Source organism: Papio anubis, chromosome 4 (assembly GCF_008728515.1).
Source record: "Papio anubis isolate 15944 chromosome 4, Panubis1.0, whole genome shotgun sequence".
Taxonomy (NCBI): domain Eukaryota; kingdom Metazoa; phylum Chordata; class Mammalia; order Primates; family Cercopithecidae; genus Papio; species Papio anubis.
In genome coordinates this window covers 37,235,401-37,250,191 of record NC_044979.1, presented here as the reverse complement: position 1 = coordinate 37,250,191, position 14,791 = coordinate 37,235,401, and the positions used below count along the sequence as shown (strand labels likewise).

Here is a 14,791-nt window from a genome sequence, read left to right as displayed (position 1 = left end):
GCTCGTGCTTGTAATCTCAGCACTTTGGGAGGCTCAGACAGGATTGCTTGAGTCCAGGTATTTGAGACCAGCCTGGGCAACAGAGCAAAACTTGCTCTCTACTAAAAAATAATAAAAATTAGTCAGGCATGGTGGTGTCCACCTGAATTCCTAGCTTCTCAGGAGGCTGAGGTATGAGGATTGCTTGAACTCAAGAGTTGGAGGCTGCAGTAGTGAGCTATAATCGTGCCATTGCCCTCCAGGGGGACCTTGTCTTAGGAAAAAAAAAAAAAAAAAAAACCCGAAAGGTAACAAGACAACTCCAAGTGACTCCAAAGAAGTCACCTTCACAGAATTCTGAAAAGGGAGTCTGTCTTGGGGCACATTATTCCAGATTTTTACCTCCTCAAATGGATGATCTGACATTTGAAGTCACCCCCCTTATCGTATCAGCTGGAACCTTCCTCCTGGGTGCAGGTCCTTTCCTTTTTATTTATATGAAGAGCCTCCCTACATATTTGCACTCATGCCTTCCACGTTAGTAAATGACTTTCACTTAGTGCTATGACATCTCTTCTCTGGAACTCTCTCGGTTCTCACCTCATGATGAATAGTTTCAGTTAACATTCTTTCCTTTACTTATCTTAGTAATTTACAGAGGAGAATTTGCTCTCTCTGTTGTTACAAGTACAGGTAGCTTCATATTTTATACAATCCATTAGAAAACGGTGTCGAAAAGGAGGATCTCTGACCAGATAAAAGAGAGGGTCTCTGGTCTCTGACTAGATAAAGATAGTTCCCCTAATCCTTCTTGACCACAGATAATACTTTTCGTGAGCATCCACATCTTTTTAATAAGAAGGTACTATCCAGGGTTAGTTTTTGTAGCCTTGGCTGGCCCGTCGGCCTCTGGCACGCTGGAACTTCTCGGCCTTGGAGCGGATGTAGGGTTTGGTGTGGCTGTGCGGGGTTCCCGGGGCCTTGCCGAAATGCCGGTACACCTCTCCACCCCTGTGAGGACCTGAGAGCAGGACGCTGCCGCGGCCCCTGGGGAAGTCCAGGGCCAACTGGTCGAAAGTGAGGTTCTTGCCCCCTGCCCTGAGGATGTGGCTGCGGCCCGGCTGGTCACGCGCAGGGCACACGCCTTCAGTTTGGGCACCTCCTGAACCCGCACCGTCATCTGTTGTGGTTCCCACAACCACGGCCTTTTTGTTTTCCCGGCCAGGAAGCTTCATCTTCCGGATCATCTGGGAAAGGGACAGAGGTGGCCGGTTGGTGCACTCATAAACAACCTCTTCAGCACTGTTACTTTTTTAAAAGTGCCCTAAATATCCTTATCAGAGGGGTATTCTTCATTTCACTTTCTCTCTTTTTTTCCCCCTCAGAGCCTTCTTGCCCTCTATTTAAATCTTTCTTCTAAAGCTTCTCTTCCAGTCCTAGGACCCCCAATTCTTTGTCTCCCTTGACTTCCAAAGGAACATTATTTTTTAACAATTCTTAATTATGGAAAGAATTTTATTTCTTCACTTTCTTAACTATTCCAATTCTAACTAAGCTCTAGGGCCTACCTACATTTAACTAAATGAAACTAAACAACAAAGCCATCATTTATATGGCTGTCCTATGTTATGGAAGCAAGCTTGAGTCATCTTTTTTTAATAGGAATTTTGTCTTCTTCCTACAAATGCATTGTCACCAAAGAGAGTAATAGAGGGAAGGATTTGGCACAGGGAGAGATGGGCTTGGGATGAATAGAATCAAAATTTCAGAGTTTTAAGGGGTTGGTAATGGGCTTTTGCCCAGAACCATAAAATAAAGAAAAAGAGATGAAGGGAGCTTTTCAGCTGAAGGTGGATGAGTTTTCTATTAGTCATCTGTTGGGAGAGATAGATGGATATTAAAGGGAGAGGACAGTTTACATATATAGAGATTTATAAAGGCCCAAATACAGACACAGGAAAGACAACCCACCTGTTTCTAGCATCCTAGATAGCACATTTGTGTGGAGCCAATAAAAAAAAGTGTACACAAATAAACCCATTCTATTCAGGTGTGTTTTGAAAGAGCCATGTTGACTGGTCTAAGATGTGGAAAAAAAGCCAGGGGTTTTGTTCACAGTAAGTTCAATTCAAAGAAATCCAGTGATGTGCCAAAAGAGCTAACTAGTATCTTAGCCTGCATTAATGCAATTACAGTCTCTTTAATAGTGAAGTGGTGTTCTACAGCACTTACCATGGGGAGTAAATGAAGCATTTCTGGCATGGTAATCGATCTATTGGTAGTACAGTCATTAATGAACTGTGTTTTATTTATTTATTTATTTTTTTGATGGAGTTCCTCTCTTGTTGCTCAGGCTGGAGTGCAACGGCGTGATCTCAGCTCACCACAACCTCTGCTTCCCAGGTTCAAGTGACGTTCCTGCTTCAGCCTCCTGAATAGCTGGGATTACAGGCGCCTGCCACGACACCTGGCTAATTTTGTATTTTTAGTAGAGATGGTTTTCTCCATGTTGGTCAGGCTGGTCTGGAGCTCCCGACCTCAGGTGATCCACCCACCTTTGCCTCCCAAAGTGCTGGGATTACAGGTGTGAGCCACTGTGCCCGGCCCTGTTTTTTTTTTTTTTTTTTTTTTGGTTAAGTTTTTATTTGGTCATATTAAGACACAGTAAGGTTTTGCTTCTATAAAGTGAATTATCATTACCCTTTTTTTTTTTTTTTTTTTTTGTAATTCAAGGGAAAACTTAAGTTTGGTTGGTTAATGTTCCTTTTTCCCCTCTATATAGATGCTCTTAAGAGAATAATTGTAGTTAAAAAAAAATAAGTAATTACACTTTTGGAAGCGAGAATGATACACTACAGTTGTGCAGGGAGGATCAGAGGTAGAAACCCCAAGAAGCTACTTCTGGCCTGACTCCCTCTTCCCTTCCTTGCCCAGCTCCTCTAATTTTGCCTGAGGGATGCAAAGTAAACTACATCAACAAAGGTCCAGGAACCACAACAATTCTGAGGTCACAAATCATCTAGGCCTGCAAGTGGGTGCTCTAGATTGTAGGCATTGATGCCAAGGAAGGAGCCCACCCTCTTAACACCTCATGATCGGTAGGGCGTTGAGAGCAGGGGCTTTGACTCCTTAGTTCCTCCCCTGAAAGGCCTTAGTTAGGAAGGTAGCTGAGTCACCATAGAAAGGTCAAGTATCTGTAACATAGCCAATCCTGAGAGTGAATTCTGATAGACAACCTTTCTTCGAAATATGTTTTATTTTTGTTTTTCTATATTCATATTGTTTTCTATATTTATTTTTGTATATTCTATATTCTATGTTGTGTTTTTCCATATTTTTCTATAAATAAAATGCATACTGACCCAAGGGATTCAAACATTGTGGGTATCAGACTCACATGTACCTCCCCAGAGATACAGCCTCTGCCTAGAATCCCAACAGCCCCCTTTAGGCACTGTGTCACCCCTGGGTTTTTTCCTAGGATAGTAAGCTGTAGCAGGAGGCCCTGAGAGCCGCGGTTGCTTTGTTGGGAGAATAAGGCAGTAATCTGTAGTCTCACTTCCTCAGTTTAAAATGAAGGGCTTGGCCCAAATGACTTGTAAGTTTCTTTTAAATTTCTACCTTCTGCAAAAATAGCAAAAAGTTTTTAAATTTTCATTTATAATATCCTGGAATACATAGGGCAAGTGAAAAGGCAGTTAGTTGACTAATTTGATCACGGTGAAGAGTCAAATTGGAAAATTAGATTCCAAAGTGGATTTTGGGGGGACCTAATTTTCCTAGTTGGCTAACAGTGTCAAAATAACTGCTAATTGCCAAATCTCTTCTCCCTTCTCTGTATGCTTAGGCAATATTGCTCTAGTGCATTAAAAAAAAATGCTACCATTGCTCAGTCCACCTGTGCATCTCCTAATAATGAAATAGTGCACTTGTAGACATTTGTTGTTGTTGTTGTTGTTGGAGGTGGGAGACGAGAAGATTTACACATATAGGGACTAGTCATAGCCTATATTTAAGTGTCTAGCTCCAGAACCTGAAGCACAATGTTTTCTCCTAAGTGAAATTTGGGACTATAGGACCAGCTGTAAGCTGAGACCTCCAAAATCAGCATTGGTCAATGGTCCCCAAATTTTGTGGCAAAGGGAATCACCTAGGAATCTTTAATAATACTGATATTTGGTTGCCCCTAACTCTACCAGACATGATGATTTAATTGGTAGGAGATGAGAATAGGAATCATAAAATTTTCCCAAGTGATTCTAATGTGGAACAAAGTTTAGGAACTCCTGAAATTTGGTCAACATCATTGTAAAATGAGCTAGTTTGTTAGGTTGATTTTTTTGCAATGGTTGGGCCTAAGGCAATGTGATCAAGATTGCAGGCACTTGGATCAGACAAGCTGCTTCTTAATCTTGCTCAACCTCTGCTGCTTCTATCTACGTCCACAGACTGGCCAAGTAATTTTGTTTAGTTTCAGCTTTCTTATTTGTATGATAAAGACAAATGTGCCCACCTCATAACATTGTTCTGAAGATGAAATGAGTTTGGAAGGTTTTGGAAAATTGTTGGCATGAAATCTGGCACCCAGAACTTAATACATTCTAGCCATCATTACATTTTGTTAGAATTTTGAACCTATGTTTTATTTTATAAGAAAAAGGTCGCTCGGCACAGTGGCTCATGCCTGTAATCCCAGCACTTTGGGAGGCCGAGACGGGTGGATCAGCCTGACCAACATGAAGAAACCCTGTCTCTACTAAAAATACAAAAAATTAGCTGGGCATGGTGGCATATGCCTGTAATCCCAGCTACTCAGGAGGCTGAGGCAGAAGAATCACTTGAACCTGGGAGGTGGAGGTTGTGGTGAGCTGAGATCTCACCATTGCACTCCAGCCTAAGCAACAAAAGCGAAACTCCGTCTCAAAAAAAAAAAAAAAAAGAAAAAAGAAAAGAAAAGAAAAACGTCTTTGAATAAGTCACCTGAAGAAGTTACCATAGGCCTTCCTTTACTTATTTTCTAAAGCTTTCGTGATAATTATATTTTTCTTTTATATTGCAAAATTAATTTCTGCAAAAGGAAGCAAGATATATACCATTTACCACAACTCTCTTCTTCAACACTCTTTTGTTCTATAAAATGGAAATGAAAGTCCTGTACAATAGCAGTCACTAGCTAGCATCTAATTTAATTATCTTTATAACATCTTTCATAAAACTAAGTTAGTAGGTGGCCATGAACAGATAATTTAGGAAATTTTATTAATCTCCTGGGTAATAACATAGATATTTTTCTTGAATTCATAATGTCTTGGTGGGCTTTTGATTAGATATGCAACTCAAGTCACATGGATGATAACACATTAAGAACTTACAGTTGATATGATCACTCAACATAGACTATGAAGGTCAGCAATTTTATTGCCAATTCCTCATAGCAGCTCTATCTCTAAAATCATATGCATAATGCAACCAACTTACTCTAATGCAAAACATCCACATTCTATTTTCATGTGTTATTTTCTTTTGATTTTTAAAATGTACTAAACCAATGTAAAAATAAAATGATGTATGCTTAGCCCACCTTGGGCAAAAATACAGTTTTGCCGGGGAGTGAGGTAGGAGTAGAGAGATAGGTGTCCGGATTAAGAAGAGTAAAGGGAGTTTTAGGCAACGCTCTAAGGAAAGTCTATGCTCTACTCCTAAACTTCTCTAATGTCTTGGATGTGTAACCGGAGTCCTGCAATACTAGTTTCACAGCTAGCAGGCGCCTACCACCATTAGGTTTGTTGCCTCTCGCTGAGGCAACTCTCTGTGGATCCCAGCATGCTCTGAAATGTAATCCGCTTTCATGTGTGTCATAATACAAAAAAAAAAAAAAGATGGGACGCCCTGCTTACATAGCACTCTTTTATTTTTTTTCAGTGAATGTTATCATTATAATTAAAGTGTCTTTGGGTATAATCTTGGATGATTCTAATACTCAAAGAACAAAAATGAAGAATTCCTGACCATTTCAAAAACTCATCCAATTTTAAGATGCTCTTTTTGGTTATGAAGGAAAACACAATTAGAGATTGTTGTTCAAATTATATGATAGATGACTCTGCAGTACATTATAGTATCAAAAAATCTGGGCTTCCTCAGCTTGGGAGGGCTATTATCATAACAGTTGTATGATTCATTTAGGTCAGAAAAATCCCATTTCAGAATATTCTTGAAAAAAATATAATTAATATAATTCCACTCATAGATTTGAGAACATTTGGTTTATTTCTAACTACAAATAGTTTCCTCTATACCAGAAAATAAATTATTTACGTCTTTTCTTTAGGTTTATGTGTTGCTAGGTTTCATTTGAACTTTATTTCAACCTTAAAAATAAATGGGGAAGAAAAAATACGTTTAGGGTGGGACTGAAATAAGTAATGTAGAATTTCAAATCGGGTAGAGTAAAAAAATTCAATGGCTTGGGGACAGGATGTCATATAAATAGAAAGACTATGGGAGGATTGCCCAGAAGCCAGAATTTGGGTTCAAATACGAAAATTTTAGAATTGAAAACAACCTTTGAGATTTTAAATGAGGAAGTGAAGGGTCACAAAATATTGTAGATTATAGTTCAAGAATAGAGTGAAATTATGTATTTTAGTAATAATACCTTCACTAGGCCAATTCTTCCACCCTCAAATCTGGGTAAGTCTCTTCAATATTAATCCTGCTAGTGAGACGGGATTTTAAAGAGACATCTGGAAACACTAGTGTTCCAATTTGGCACCAGAGGGTTGACTCCTCCCAAACATTTCCTCTTGTTCCTATAACCACTGCCCCACCCACCCCATCTCCGTCTCCACTCCTTCCCTGCTCTGCCCTCCTCTTTCAAAATAATTTAGTAGAAAGGTTACTTTCTCCCAAAAATTGAAATTTTTGTTTGAAGCAACATTTGAGTCTTCCTTATTGTATTTTAGGAAATAATACTGTGTATGCCTATTAGTTGCTTAGTAAATATTTGTTAAACAAACAAAATGCCTAAGAGAAGAGACCTGAAATCAATCCAAAAGCAGAAAAAAAAAAAAAAAGAAAGAAAGACAAAACAACCAAATTAAAGCATTTATCACCCTCACTGGACCAGGGGAAAATTTCAGTTTTAAACATCTACAGACTGGGTGTCTGCCTGGACCCAGCAGGATTTGGTCTCCAGCCTCACTGAAGCATTGTTACTCTGAGGATTTCCGAGTGCATAATGCGTTTCCAGAGCTGCTTGAGTAAGTGCATCCTAGTTCCTGCCATTATGCTCATGACAACAGCTAGCAGACATTATGTCTTGCTTTAATTCTTTCTTTCTCCTTCATTCTATTTTTATTCTTCTTTATATTTTGTCTTGTTCTTAACATAAAAGTAGTTTAGAGATGATGGATTGACCATGAACATTTATTGCCTTCCCGAAACCACTCTAAAATGATGGTAAACAACAACAACAAAAATACTCGAAGGGCTAGCACAGTGGCTCATACCTGTAATCCCAGCACTTTGGGAGGCCGAGATTGGTGGATCACTTAAGGCCAGGAGTTCGAGATTAGCCTGGCCTACATGGGGAAACCCTGCCTCTACTAAAAATACGAAAATTAGCTGACCGTGGTGGTGCACGCATGTAATCCCACTACTCGGGAGGCAGAGGCAGGAGAATGGCTTGAACTCGGGAGGCGGAGATTGCAGTGAGCCGAGATTACACTCCAGCCTGGGTGACAGAGCGAGACTTGTCTCAAAACAATGACAACAACAACACAAAAACAAACAAACAAAAAGCCTCGAAGGACAAATAGGAAAGAGGACATCAGTGGTTGAGAAGTTTGAGTAAATGTTTAGCAGAGGGAAAGCATGGAGCATTGATAACTGAATTAGGGACAGAGGAAGTTGTTTAGGAGGACACTGCTTATTTGTCCCAAAGAACTGTGGTAGGGCCAAGGACCATTGAAGGAGACAGTATGGTGCTGTAAAGAAGGTGATGAATTGAGAAAGCATGTGTACCAAAGAGTGGCCTTTTCCTTCTTTCCTTCTCTCCCCTTCTCTAGCTCTGTGGCTTAGCGGGTTGCTCACCATCTCTAGCTACTTGCTTCCTGGCGGGAAAGCCAATGCTTTCGCTCTGGAGAAATTTAATAGAAGTTCCTACAGGATCACTTGCTGTTGAACTCTGTATGGAATGACAACCCAACCCAGACTACTAGAACTAGGCTTAAATCTCATATTTCTAAATATGTCACAGAGAGTGATTATCTGCTCCCAACAGTTTGAACAACAACAACAGCAAAAATGTCCTGGATTCGAACCGTACTGGATTGACTTGGGTTACTTGTTACTTCCGAACCAATCACTGTGGCCAGGGAGAATGGATGCTCTGATTAACCAGACTGGGGCTGCGTAGGATAGGAGAAGGATGGAACCGTAAGAAAAATAATGGGATATGTTATAAGGAAAGGAGAAGTGGGTTCTGGAGAAACAGTGACTTTATCTTCTAATAGAATCACTCTGAGAATACAGTATCTTTGCTGAATAGGGCTCTCATAGTAGCCACATGCCTGGCTATAGGTAGTATACTAGGAGCCAGAAGCAATCCCTAGGCCTACCGGCTGGGACCAGATTTGCACCTGTTACAAAACATGAGAATGTATACATCATGAATTATGTCTGACTGCTTTCCTCAGAAGGAGTCATTACTGGAAAATGTTTACATGGAAACTTTGCTGCTTTCAAAAACATCCAGAGAAGATTTCTTAAACTTCTTTAATAGCCTGTTTCAGCACAGCCATTATTATCAGGAAATTCACTTTCATGCTGTTAATTTAATTTAATTTAATTCTTCTATTCTGTCTGCAGATTTTCAAAGTAGCTGGACATAATTCTCTATATAATATGTATGCTTATGCTTGAAGATAATCTTACAATTTTCTTCCGGGATGGATGACTTCTGTTTTTTGAGCCACAAAATTTTATTTCTCAAACCTTTCATCATCTTTGAGTGTCTGCTCTGAACTGCCTCCCAATTTTCTGCATTTATCTCAAGCTCTAGAGTCCAACAATGAATATAATAATCTAGGGAGAGCCCTACAACAAAGTGAAGGCAATTGCTTAGGGAAATAGGGAGAATATTTTTGCACAGGACTTCGTAGTTTTAAAAGGACTTTCCCAGGCATCACTTTGTCATTTGAGGTAAGTGTTGCTTCCTCCTCCTCCTAAACTCTGATGGTTGATGTGGGTCTATCCTGAGTCAGATGCAGATTGGGAAAGCTCAGAGCTCCAGTTTGGGGTCAGCTGGAAGTCCAAGGTAGTTCTGAGGTTACAACAGAAGTTCATATTTCTTTATGCTTCCCTAGGACCAGTAACAATTTAAAAAATGAAGCAAACCACAGGGGCTTTCCATGGTTTGGACCGGTGCTGCCCGATAGAACTTTCTGTGATGACAAAATGTTCTATATCTGCACTAATATGGTAGCTATTAGCCACATGTGACTACTGAGTATTGGAAACATAGCTCATGCAACCGAGAAACAGGATTTGTACTCTCATTTAACTTTACATATGGCTAGTGGCATAATCTTTGGACCATCCTTAAATCTGGGTCTAAGCTTGAATTGGTTTCTGTGATTGAAGCATAAAGGCTTTGGTAGATCATCATATTTTAGAAATAATTTGATGGGTGGGAAGCATCTTAGTGGAATCCCAGACTCTTCTCATATTTCTTATTATGCATTTCAGTATTATTTGATTAAAAGCATTTTCCTCAGACATGCTGGCACTATATGACTAACTTATGTTCTTTTCCTCAGAAATAGATTGATTGGTACTTAGCTCTTGGCCTAGGACAGCAAATACCTTCTCAAGTAAATTTGTGTGGGGACAGCAACAAAACCCTGGGGTACCCTAGATGGTGACTAAGCAGGTTTTGGCAGAGAAGAAAAGTCTTAAGAGAGGCTGAGTTCCAAATACCCATCTGAGACCAAGACCAACACTGCTAAACCATAAGACAGTTTAGCATTTCATCTATGCATGACGCACTTACTGGCATTAAAAGGCTATATTAAAGGATATACATAACATGAAACTTAACGAGCTCAGTTCAACTTCTGCCACATATTTGGGCTGTACTTTTTGCTGAGTTTAGTTTTTGAAACATCTTGGAAGCCAGAGTAGTTATTAGATCAGTGATGATGTGAATGACGAATCACTCTTCTATTCTTACAGATGTACAGTCTGCAGATTTGTAGAGATCTTTGTCCTTAGGAACCTTTTACCCACTTATGGGCCTCTAAAAATAAAAAATAAACACAGTTATGTGCTATATAATGACATTTTCATCAGTGACAGACTACATATACAATGGTGGTTCCATAGGATTATAAAACCATATATGTTTAGATCTGTTTGGATACACAAATAGCATTGTGTTACAACTGCCTACCGTATTGGGTACAGCAACATGCTGTATAGGTTTGTAGCCTGGGAGCAATAGACTATACCATATAGGGTAGGTGTGTAGTAGGCTATACCATCTAGGTTTGTGTAAGTACACTCTACGATGTTTGCACAACCACAAAAATAACCTAACAACACATTTCTCAGAATGTAATCCCATCGTTAAGTGATGCATGACTAAATAGTTTTATTTCCTCTTAAAAGTAAGGTAGCTTCATGGTTTATTTATAAACACGTTTGCTGACTTTATTGTTGCGCTCTTCCTCTGAGCTCTGCTTTCTTGCAGTTCTGCTTTTGTCTTTGTAGTAATCTTAAATTTTCATCATTCCTCCCCCTTTTCAATTGTAGCTGGAGACCTTGCTTCTAATTGTAATGAGAAAATAAGAGCTCTTAGAAAAGCACTTCTTGTCCCTCTAACATCAAATAGACTAAATTAATTACATTCACACCTGGGCTGTCCCTTCCATTACAGTAGATGAACTGTCCATGCTGTAATATAAGGCCAAGCCCTATGTAGGCACAAGAACTCATTACTACTTGGCTGTGGAAGGGTTTTGCTTCTGAAAATACTATCTCTTTCTCATGACTCATCCATTGTCCTTCCACAGTTGAATTTTCCTCATTTTCTATTATATACTTGCTTTAATGTCACTCATTCAAATAACAGCAATTACAGCAAACCTTCTTAACTCCAACATCTCCAACCACTGTTTCATATCTCCCCTTTATTTTACAGCAAAATTCCAAAAAAGAGTTCTCTATACTCAATAACCCTACCTTCTCACCTCTTATTCTTTCTTATATGTATCTGTATGTGATTTATTTACGTGAAAGCACATTATGAAAATTGATGAAATATACATAGTCTTTAGATATATATTTTTATTTGGAAATAATTTCAAACTTATGGAAGAGTTGCAATACTATTAAAAGCTCACATGTTTTCAATCATTAACATCTTATCACATTTACTGTCTCTCCATGATGCTATTATATTTCATTTATTTTAAACTTTTATAGGTACATGGTATGTATATATATTTATGGGGTACATGAGATATTTTGATACAGGCATACAGTGCGTAATAATCACATCAGGGTAAATGGAGCATCCATCATCTCTTAAGAATGTATCATATTTTTGCATTATAAACATTCCAATTGTACTCTTACAGTTATTTTTAAATGCACAGGAAATTATTTTTTTTGTTTGTTTTTTTTTTGTTTTGTTTTGTTTTGTTTTGAGACGGAGTCTGGCTCTGTCGCCCAGGCTGGAGTGCAGTGGCCGGATCTCAGCTAACTGCAAGCTCCGCCTCCCGGGTTTGCACCACTCTCCTGCCTCAGCCTCCCTAGTGGCTGGGGCTACAGGCGCCCGCCACTGCGCCCGGCTAGTTTTTTTTTGTATTTTTTAGTAGAGATGGGGTTTCACTGTGTTAGCCAGGATGGTCTCGATCTCCTGACCTCGTGATCCGCCCGTCTCGGCCTCCCAAAGTGCTGGGATTACAGGCTTGAGCCACCGCGCCCGGCCAGGAAATTATTGTTGACTGTAGTCACCCTGTAATGTTATCACATACTAGATCTTATTCATTCTATCTAACTATATTTTTGTACCCATGAACCATCTTCACTCCCTCATCTGCTGTTACCCTTCCTAGCCTCTGGCAACCACCACTCTACTATCTCCATGAGTTCAAATGTTTTAAATTTTAGCTCCCAAAAATGAGTTAGAACATAAGTTTGTCTTTCTGTGTCAGGCTTATTTCACTCAACATAATATTCCCATTTCATCCATGTTGGTGCAAATGAAAGGATCTCATTCTTTTTTGTGGCTGAATAGTGCTCCATTGTGTATATGTACCACATCTTTATCTATTTGTCTGTTGAGGGACACTTGGGTTGCTTACAAATCTTGGCTATTGTGAATAGTACTGCAATAAACATAGAAGTGTAGATATCTCTTTTATATACTGATTTCCTTTCTTTTGAGTATACACCTAGCTGTGGGATTGTTGGATCATATGGAAGTTCTATTTTTAGATTTTTTGAAGAACCTCCCTACTGTTCTTTATAGTGGTTGTACAATGTACATCCCCACCAACAGTGTATGAGAGTTCCCTTTTCTCCACGACCTTGCCAGCGTTTGTTATTGCCTGTCTTTTGTATAAAAGCCATTTTAAGTGGGATGAGACATCTCATTGTAGTTTTGAATTGTATCTCTCTGATGATCAGTGATGTTGAGCACCTTTTCTTATACCTGATTGCCTTTTGTATGTCTTCTTTGAGGGAAGTCTATCCAGATCTTTCGCTCATTTTAAAAATCAGATTGTTTGATCTTTGATCAAATTGTTAGATGATTTCCTATTGAGTGTTTGAGTTACTTATATATTCTGTTATTAATCCCTTGTCAGATGAAGAGTTTGAAACTGTTTTCTCCCATGCTGTAGGTCATCTCTTCACGTTGTTGATTGTTTCCTTTGCTGTGCAGAAGCTTTTAAACTTGTTATATCTGTCCATTTTTGCTTTATGTGTCTGTGCTTGTAGAGTAGTAACCAAGAAATCATTGCCGAGACCAATGTCCTGGAGAGTTTCTTCAATATTTTCTTTTAGTAGTTTTCATAGTTTTGAATTCTTAAATTTAAGTGTTTAACCCATTTTGATTTGATTTTTTGTATATGGTGCGAGATAGAGTTCTAGTTTCATTCTTCTGCATACAGGTATCCAGTTTTCCCAGGACCCTTTATTGAAGGCATATTTGTCAAAAATTAGCTAACTGTAGATATATGGTCTCATTTCTGGGTGGTCTATTCTGTTCCATTGGTTTCTGTGTCTATTTTTATGCCAGCAGAATGCTGTTTTGGTTACTATCACTCACTGGTATCAGTCGAAGTCAGGTAATATAATTTTTCCAGTTTTGTTCTTTTTGCTCAGGATGGCTTTGGCTCTTCTGGGTCATTCATGGTTCCATATAAATTACAGGATTATTTTTTCAATCTCTGTGAAAAATGTCATTGGGTCTATCTCTCTCTTTAGCTCTAAGAATATTTGCTTTATATATGTGGATGCTCCAGTGTTGGATGCATATATATTTACACTTGTTGTATTCCCTTGTTAAATCTACCCCTTTATCAACATGAAATGACCTTCTTTGTTTCTATGGTTTTTTTTTTTTTTTTTTCAGTTTCAATTTGCATGGACTATCTTTTTTCATCCCTTTATTTTCAGCCTATGTGTGTCTTTGTATGTGAAATGTGTTTCTTACAGGGAGAAGATAGTTGGGGCTTGCTTTTTTATCCATTCAGCTTGCTTTTTTAAGCTACTTTATGTCTTTTGATTGGAGGGTTTAGTCCATTTACATTCAATGTTATTGTTGATGAGAATTTACTCTTGCCATTTTAAAATTTGTTTTCTAATCTTCTCTTCTTTCTTTCCTTCCTCTTTTCCTTTTTGTGAAGGTGATTTTCTCTGGTAGTATGTTTTAATTTCTTGCCTTTTTGTGTGTCTGTTATAAGTTTTTTGATTTCAGGTTACCACGAGGCTTGCAAATAACATGTTGTAATCCATTATTTAAAACTGATGATAATTTAATACTGATTACAGACAAATCCCAAAACAACTGAACAACAACTAACAAACAGGCAAAGAGAAAGCTAATATAAACTCTACACTTGAATTTCGTTGCCCCAACCAACTTTTAAACTTTTTATTATTTCTATTTATATCTTATTATACTGTCTACATCTTAAAAAGTTGTTGTAGCTATTATTTTTTATTGGTTCATTTTTAGTCTTCTTACTCAAGATATGAGTTTACACACCACAATTACAGTATTATAATATTCTGTACTTTTCTGTGTACTTGCTGTTTTGTTCCTTTAGATGATTTCTTATTGCTTCTTACTGTCCTTTTCTTTCAGATTGAAAAAACCCTTTAGCATTTCTTATAAGGCGGTCTAGTGTTGATGAAATCCTTCAGCTTTTGTTTTTCTGGGAAAGTCTATTTCTCCTTGACGTTTGAAGAATATTTTCACTGGATATACTATTCTAGTACAAGAATTTTTATTTTTTCCTTCAGCACTTTAAGTGTATCATGTCGCTCTCTCCTGGCTTGTAAGGTTTCCACTGAGAAGTCTGCTGCCAGATATATTGGAGCTCCTTTGTATATTATTTGTGTTTTTTCTCCTACTGCTTTTAGGATTCTTTCTTTGTTCTTGACTTTTGGAATTTTGTTAAATGTCTTGAGGTAGTCTTATTTGAGTTACATCTGCTTGGTATTCTATAACAGTCTTGTAGTTGAATATTGATATATCTCTCTAGGTTTGGAAAATTCTCTGTTATCCCCCTGAATA

At 38.4% G+C, this 14,791-nt stretch overlaps 1 long non-coding RNA gene and 1 pseudogene across 1 annotated transcript in view; both read right to left on the bottom strand.

The window, feature by feature from the left end:
• Positions 1-285: 285 nt before the first annotated feature.
• Positions 286-7,266, bottom strand: LOC116274625 (annotated as a pseudogene).
• A 2,819-nt stretch (positions 7,267-10,085) lies between these two features.
• Positions 10,086-14,791, bottom strand: part of LOC103883209 — a 33,221-nt gene continuing 28,515 nt past the window's right edge. The window contains exon 2 of the long non-coding RNA XR_001901177.3: positions 10,086-10,279. This is a non-coding gene — a long non-coding RNA (uncharacterized LOC103883209). The remainder of the gene's footprint in view (positions 10,280-14,791) is intronic.